The 8,205-nt window shown below is 37.0% G+C and overlaps 1 long non-coding RNA gene across 1 annotated transcript; it reads right to left on the bottom strand.

Moving 5' to 3' along the window:
• Positions 1-3,525: 3,525 nt before the first annotated feature.
• Positions 3,526-5,367, bottom strand: LOC141627163 (uncharacterized). The gene is made up of 2 exons (XR_012536722.1): positions 4,052-5,367; positions 3,526-3,956 (listed from the first exon to the last, which is right to left on the bottom strand). It is a non-coding gene; the product is annotated as an uncharacterized LOC141627163 (long non-coding RNA).
• Between the last annotated feature and the right edge of the window lie 2,838 nt (positions 5,368-8,205).

The following is an 8,205-nucleotide window of genomic DNA, read 5'->3' as shown; positions in this document are numbered from 1 at the left end:
GTGAACCTACCAAAAATAGAAATAAGTAACAATTCAATAACACACTCCAAAAAATAAATAAATGAATTAACCAAGACGAAGGAAGTATATCGTATAATTACCCCTCCCTTTCATATTAAAAGCTCATTTATTAGACAACTAATAATATAATAGCTTTTAACATTTTCTTGCACATATCCAACATCCTAAAACTAAATGACTTACTTCCTCTTATTCCGGATAATCTTCCCTGTTCGGTATTGACACAAAATTTAAGGGTTTGATTAAAATAAACATGAAGTATTGTTGTAGGGTTAGGTAATTGGAGAGGAAGGTATTATGGGTAGTGTTGTGGGGTTAGGTGATTACAATAAGTATAAATTATGAGTATTATGGAGTATTATTGTGGGCTAAGATGATTAAAATAACCATAAAACTTTACCAAAAAAGGAAATAGGGAAGGTATTGTGAATAGACGAAAAAACAAATAGGAAAGGTTATTTAGAATAGGAGGGAGTATATACCAACTAGAGGAAGTAGATTGTAAAGATGTATATTAGGGTTCGTCAAACATGCGGTCGGTCTCACGTTGACCCAGGTGAGGGCTTGGCCTAGCTATCTGAACTCGGGCATGACCCGAGGTAAGGTGCAGGTCCTAACGGGCGTGGTGGAGGTGGACCCGAAACCGGGTCTAGGTAGGATCATGGAGCAAGTTGAGAGCTGGTCAAGGGCGGATGTAGGTTGAGGGTGGGCCATGCTAGATTTGCTATACTCGACCTAAGCCCTTGTTTTTTTACATTTCGGGCTTAGCACGAGTCAAACGGATGGACTAAGGAAAGAACACCCTAGGGGTAACACCCCGGCCCAAATCTTGGGTCGGGAGCGGTTACTCACAGTAACTCGTCAGGTTGTGTATATGGCCCACATATATATCAACTGTGGAGTTCTTTTACATGGATAACGAGAAAAAAAAGTACATTTTGTTGATATTAATAATACTTTCAATCTTTTTAAGCCTTTTTCATTTAAACTTATCAATAGATTTTTCAAGGAGTACTTCACTTGAATAAAGTTTTAAGTTAGCATGGAGTATTACACTAGGAACGGGTCGGGCCTCAGTCCGATCCCGAGGTTTGACCACCCTAATGTATATCAAATAACTTAAATTCCTCCGTCTTTATTATCCATTTCTCTTCTAGTTACTCTGTATAAAAACGAAGGAGACAATGGTATAGTTTCGTTGTTTACGATATACGACTCTCCTTTGATCCAATGTATAATATTTCACCAAATATATGAGGAAAATATGAAAATTATTGTCTCACTTTCATATTATATGTGAGAATATATCGTTTTAACTTTTAAGAATTTCTTTATATGTTATTTTACATTATTTCGTGTATTACACGTGTAGCAAAAATTAAGAAATTATTAAATTGGTGGAAATGCATATTTTCTATTTTAAAACACATTTATTATACACCGTACATTACTAATTATCGAGTTATATTTTCCTACACTTTGTTATTCCATATGAAATATTCTAAAATGAGATATAAAATGAAACAGAGAGATTAGTAAATCCGACCAACTTGAGTGTTTTTCTATTGACTAAGGGGTGTTTGGTTGCATGTAGGAAGTTGCATTGCCTAACAAGTGATAAATCACATGATTTTATAATTCATATGAATTAGAAAATGTTGTTTGGTTGCATAAAGAAAAAGCTAATCATGTAGCATTCTCACTTACCTATGAGGACCTAGGTAAGCAACTTCCTCCATTATAGAGGAATTAGAGATCCAAGGTAATTCTATTTCTTGTGAATTGGGGTAACCAAACAAGTTACCCATTTTACAATTCACTTGAATTGGAATTCCTGGAGTAACCAAACGAACCCTAAAAATATCCTCCATCGACAGTTACGGGCCTATGGTAATCATCTTCCAAGTATTGAAGGAAACTTAATAGATAGTTCCATTCTAAATTTGATAAGAGATATGAATCAAAATCTTAACCACTTATTTAAGAGATACCTGAATTTGAGCTATTTACCAAACCTTACTCCATGTTGGATAGTAGAGTTGGGTAATGACGATTGCAACGAATCCAATTCTCACTTGCCATATTAGTGTGTCAGACACTTTTACATATCTCAATCTATGTATCTCTCGGATCAAAGTCCATCTCTAAGGAGGATCTTCTATTGCTTGCTCCTAATACTACCCATCAAAAACCCACCCTTCCCCTTTTTAAAAAGCTACAAAAATACACACATATACATAACTTAGATTCTTCTTCAGCGATTTGAGGTGAATGTCTATGATGACGATAAGACCATATCATGTTCAACTATTTACATGCTCCATTTTCTCTTCTTCACGTGCCATCAGTGTACGACCACTGATACTTACCCAGTTTCCTTACGTGATATCAAACCAATCATTCCTTTTCTTGAATAGCAATAGTAACATGGACTACTTATACATACCATCTCTAATACATGCTTTCATTTGATAATTTCATGTTGTGTACGAGTCCCCTAGTTAAAAGTTGGGTAATTAAAATTTTCAAGGAACTAAGGTTCAATCCTCCACAAGAGAATCTTATGGAATGTTTATGGCCTAAGGCTATCAGGCTATCTATGTGTTCTAGACTTCGAACATATCACTCTCGAGTGGCTTATATGGTATACGTGGTTTGGAGGTTACTCCGTATATTAAGAGGTTTACCTAGTGCGCACTAAAAATAGCGGCTGCAAGTACCCTCGTCACAAAAAAATTAATAAAAGAAAAAAATCATGTTGTGTTTGCTAAATTGGACCCATATTAGAGAATTTTTTGGTTTATTAGCGTTATTAAGCAAATTAATTGGGTAATTAGTGTTGAGTTGAAACTATTTACGTTTCTAGTATCCACGTCAGCATTTTTTTTTTCGCAGATTTTCAACAAAGCCGCTGAGGTTCTTAGCGGCTTTCCTTCTTTTTTTACTACACAACCATTTTCCACAATCCAGTGCACTGGACTCAAAAATTGCAAAAATAAGAGTTAAAGCCGTTAAGGTTCTTAGCGGCTTTGTCAACTTTTCAAAAAAAACAAAGCAAACCCCATAAGCCGCTGAGGTTCTTAGCGGCTTTCCATGTGGATTTGGGAAAAAAATGTTTGCACAATCCAGTAGCTACTGGATTCCAGAAATGCAAAAAAAACAGACAAAGCCGCTGAGGTTCTTTGCGGCTTTATGTAATTTTCACAAAAAAAAGAAAAAGAAAAAGCCCCTAAGCCGCTGAGGTTATTAGCGGCTTCACTTGCGGATTTAAAAAAAAAGAAGCACAAACACATACATTCACCCAATGCCCACCTACAATCACACCTGCACAAACAAACCCCAAATGCCCAAACATACACTCCATCACACATACATTCACCCATGCACAAACTTTCAACATGATTTACACAATGCCCAAACATACACTCCAAACACGGGATTGAAATCCGGAAATGCAATTCATGTCATTGATAACAAACTAAACCAACTAAAGTTCATACAAAATAAACCAACTAAAATTCATACAAACTCCACCAACTAAAGTTCATACAAATTAAACCAACTCAAATTCATACAAACTAAATCAACTAAAGTTCATACAAACTAAACCAACTAAACTACTTGGCACATTAGCTTAATATTGAGCGAGTCTTCTTTGGTCTTGAACTTGAACCGGTAGGTGTCTCCTCCACACTGATAGGGGTAAGCCTATGCTCCAAGTGACGTAAATGATATCAAGGAGGAGGTTGGTGTGGAGGGCTTGGATGATCGGCGGCAATGGGTGGGACTAGATGCCCGTGTCCCGTGCGTTGCAAGCATTCGAGTGACATTGTTTGCATCTCTCGCAACATGCCTACATGAGATAGTGGAACATCCTCCAGCATGTTACCAAGCATAGTTGATGCATGCTTATAGTTGTATAAATGGCCCTCCGTCTGCCAAATTTAACAAGTACAATTCTTGCTAAAATTAAACTAATACTAAACAAATTTCATTAGACAAAGGTTGTTAAAATTGAAGAAATACTTACAAGTAGCATGTTGTCCACCGCATTCGGATAGAAATTGTGTCTCTTCTCATACAAGTCCTTGGATTGTGTTTCGGTACTGAGGTTACTAACTACTAGACGAGTGATGGCACGATACCGTTGTAGGTATGCATCATTGTAGTGTAGATAACCATTGTAAGAGACACCTCTAGGGGTCAATCTAGTCTTGCGGTTGTTCCACTTCACAATGCTTTCTTTATGCATATCCTCATAATCAGTGGCATTTCCGCGACGATCAATTTGATGCAACTTTTTAGATGTTTTACACATAGGGGGAATGGTAGGATGCCAACCAAATTGCCTAACGACCCTATTAGGAAAATGCCACTCAACGGCTTCAAAGCAAAGTAGTGGGGCATTTACAAGCCACTCACTAGGGTCTTTGGTACAAATGGCGGGAAGAAGGGAAAGGACCTCTGTAGGGTAGGGTTCCCAAGTGAACATGGTATCGGTCATTGTATCAAGAGCATGCCTACATTGAATTAAACTAATCAAGTGATCCCTATAAGCCCGGTGTATTCTTAGCCACCTACAACCAAGTGGGTCAACACCCTCCACCACTTGCGAACCAAGAGGGTATTAGACACCGGCTTGCTCCTCTACTGTTGATTTCATGATGGTAGGTCGACCAATAGATATACATTCCCAAGCCCAAAGTTGCATTAGAACAAGACAACCACCAATTTCTATAGCTCCTTTTGTACACGACGTACACAAGTTTCTATACAAATAAGCAAGTGTTCCACTTACCCAACTATATTCATTCAATCTTTCCAAATTTGTCAAAAGAGGGAAGTAAATTAATTGCACTCTATTGCTACTTTTATCAGGAAAGAGCACGGTACCGATCAAATATAGCAAATAAGCTTTTACATGTGCATGAAGATGTTGCTCGGTTGCATCTTGTGGTAGGCCTTGAAAATGTGCTCTTAACCAAGAAAGTTTCAAAGTTTTCCCCTTAAATGCATTAGGTGGTGGTCTAATACATAAGTGATGCTCCAATAACTCAGGCCAAAAGTAATCAGATTTACCATTTATAGGTAATCCCCCGACCTTTAGACCCAACAAAACATTAACATCCTGCAAAGTGATGGTGGCTTCTCCGACTGTTAAATGAAAGGTGTGGGTTTCTTGTCTCCAAAGCTCAACTAATGCGGTTATCATATCAGGACGAGCTACAACATAAGCTAACCTATGAATACCATGAAACTGGGTTCCACTAATGAAATTCTCAACAGCTGAGGCTACGGTGGATTTATATTTGGAATATAGATGATTTCTACATTTTAGCGGCTCGATATCCTTCAAAAAAAATTAAACATATACGTTTTAAAATAAGTTCAACAAGTAAATATTATTTTTTTAAACATAATACTAAGTTTAAAGAACCGTTAATTACCTCTCCTTCCCAAATAACCGAGCTTCTATGTTTCTCTTGCAATTTCAGAACGCTATCATCTACTGGACTCGGCTCTATGTGACCTAAACACATCAAAAAAAATTGGTTAAAATTGTCAAACTCCAAGAAAAAACAACATAAATTTTAATAGTTCAATGTTAAACAATGAAACATTAAATTCATAAATTACCCCTTAGATTTATTTCTTGCACATGATCGCTTGTTATGGCCCTCTACATTGCACAAACTACAAGTAACGGAAGACTTAGAAACCTCATCCATTTAATTGCGAATTCTTTTAGATACCGGTTTGCCCTTTCCTCTTATCCAAGAATCATTAGGAAGCAATTTCTTCTCCGTCCATGTCTTCCAATATCCCTCATCGGGAATAGGTTGAAAGATTGCGCGATAACAACGATTATATTCCCCGGAAGAGTATAATGGGTCAACATATTGATCCACGTCGATTGAAAAATCACGACATACCGCCATTACATGTGAACAAGGATAATGAAAGTTTTGCCACTTGTTACAATTACAAGTCCATTCTATCAATCGTACCGTGTGACTTCTTCCACCACGATTTCCAAGCCTACGACCTTGACTTGTAGTCACTTGATAAAGGCCTTGCTCAAAATCGTATTCACTAACTTCATGATGGGCGGCAATTTCTTCAATTTCATCAAGTGTCTTAGTTACCTTATCCGACCATTTAAAACCACCTAACAATCTATCCCTTGTCATTTTTCTTCTATCAACGAAATATTTGTTAACTCGTGTAAAAGTGGCTTTTACAAGGGCTTAAATTGGGAGAAATCTGACCCCCTTTAGCACATCATTGAAACATTCACACATATTTGTTGTCTTCAAACCATATCTTTTAACACCATCATGAGCAAGACACCACTTACTTGGAGGAATTCTCTCTAACAAAGCTCTCGCATTTGCATTGATCATACCAATTTTCTCCATACCTAAGTCAAATTTTCTAATTTGGTGTTGCATAGCGGTGTCGGTGAAAGCTGATTTCAAATCTGAATTTTTGAACATCGTGTTAATGTTGGATGCATGATGTCGAATACAATACCTAAGAAAAACATATGGCTCTTCCCAACCACTCCCCACTTTATTCATTGATTTTAAGATACCCGGATGACGGTCGGACAAGACACAAAGACCTCTACGTCGTGTCACATAATGTCTTATGCAAGCCAAAAACCAACTCCAATTCTCATAGTCCTCCTTCTGAACAATGGCAAATGCTAATGGAAAGAGTTGGTCATTTGCATCAACTCCCATTGCAATCAACATAACCTCTTGATATTTGCCATATAGATGAGTGCCATCTATGGTAATAATGGGCCTACAATGAGGGAAGCCTTTGATTGAGGGGCCAAATGACCAAAACACTTTATCAAGTACTTGGATGTTGGGATCATTAGTTGGCTTATTGACAAAATGGACAGCGGTTCACGGATTTGCCTCTTTTAAAGCATCTAGGTAACGAGGAAGAAAAGCATACGACACCTCCTAGTCTCCATAAAGTTCCGCCAACGCTCTTTGTTTAACCACCCAAGTCTTCCAATAAGAAATCTTGAAGTTGAGTTCCTTTGTTATGGATGCCCTTAACAAACTCACCTTAGCCCCCCCCCAATCTTCTTTCACAAGATGCTTAATAGCATTGCTAATAAACTCACCTCTTAAATTTGGATGATCAAGAGATTGTTTCCGAACCACACATGACGCTTCATGTGCACCTTTGTATGACACAATTGTAAAAACATCCATGGAAATGTTTTTTTTACTCGCTCTCAAATACCAAGTACAAGCTAAGGGTTCTCTATTACACTTATAAGTCACGGTGTGAGGTCTTGATTCGGTAATTTTATAAACTTGGTTTCTAAGAACATTGTAGGATGTGACAACTTGTCGCAAAATCTCTTTGCTTGCAAATTCTTGCCCAACAATAAATTCCTCTCCATTCTTAAATGGAGCCACACTTGACTTATACCAACTATTTTCATAATCAACATCTAAAGCATGAACCTTGATGAATTGGGTGTTAGTACATGGTTGAGAAACAAGGTCTATCATATCATCATCATCACTCAACAACAACATTGCATCCTCCTCTTCAATCACATTTTCAATTTCATCTCCAAAAATATTACCATCAATGGGCGCTTCATCAACATTATTAGATGACAAAGACAAAAACCAATTTGGATCCTCAACTTGACTAAGCATATTTGTGAATGACAAATTAGAGGGTTGTGTAGTAGTTTGAGTTACTTCAAGAGGCATCAACTCAATAAACAAATCCATCGATGTCGCTTTCGATTGACACACACTTGCCCACATAGCTTTCAAACTACGATCATTACCCAAGGATACTAGTTTATAACCTCTTACACTTGGGAATTTCATTTTGATATTAATCTCATATTTTGTTTTATCTACCTCTAAAGACACATATATTTCACTCTTGAGCTCATTAAGACTAATAGTACTATTAACAATAACAAAGCTTTCACAACCACCCTTATAACTAATATCTTCACCGTTTACCTCTACTTCACCATTCCACCAACAAGTCAATGGAAAATTATTTATCTCCATTGTAAATAATCAAACTAAATACAAACTAAATACAAACTATATCAACCAAGCTACTAATTTGAACTATCAAAGTAACAAACTAAGCTAAAAACAATTACAAAACTAAGCACAAAATAAT

Source organism: Silene latifolia, chromosome Y (assembly GCF_048544455.1).
Source record: "Silene latifolia isolate original U9 population chromosome Y, ASM4854445v1, whole genome shotgun sequence".
NCBI lineage: Eukaryota > Viridiplantae > Streptophyta > Magnoliopsida > Caryophyllales > Caryophyllaceae > Silene > Silene latifolia.
This window is presented reverse-complemented; position numbering and strand designations above follow the sequence as displayed.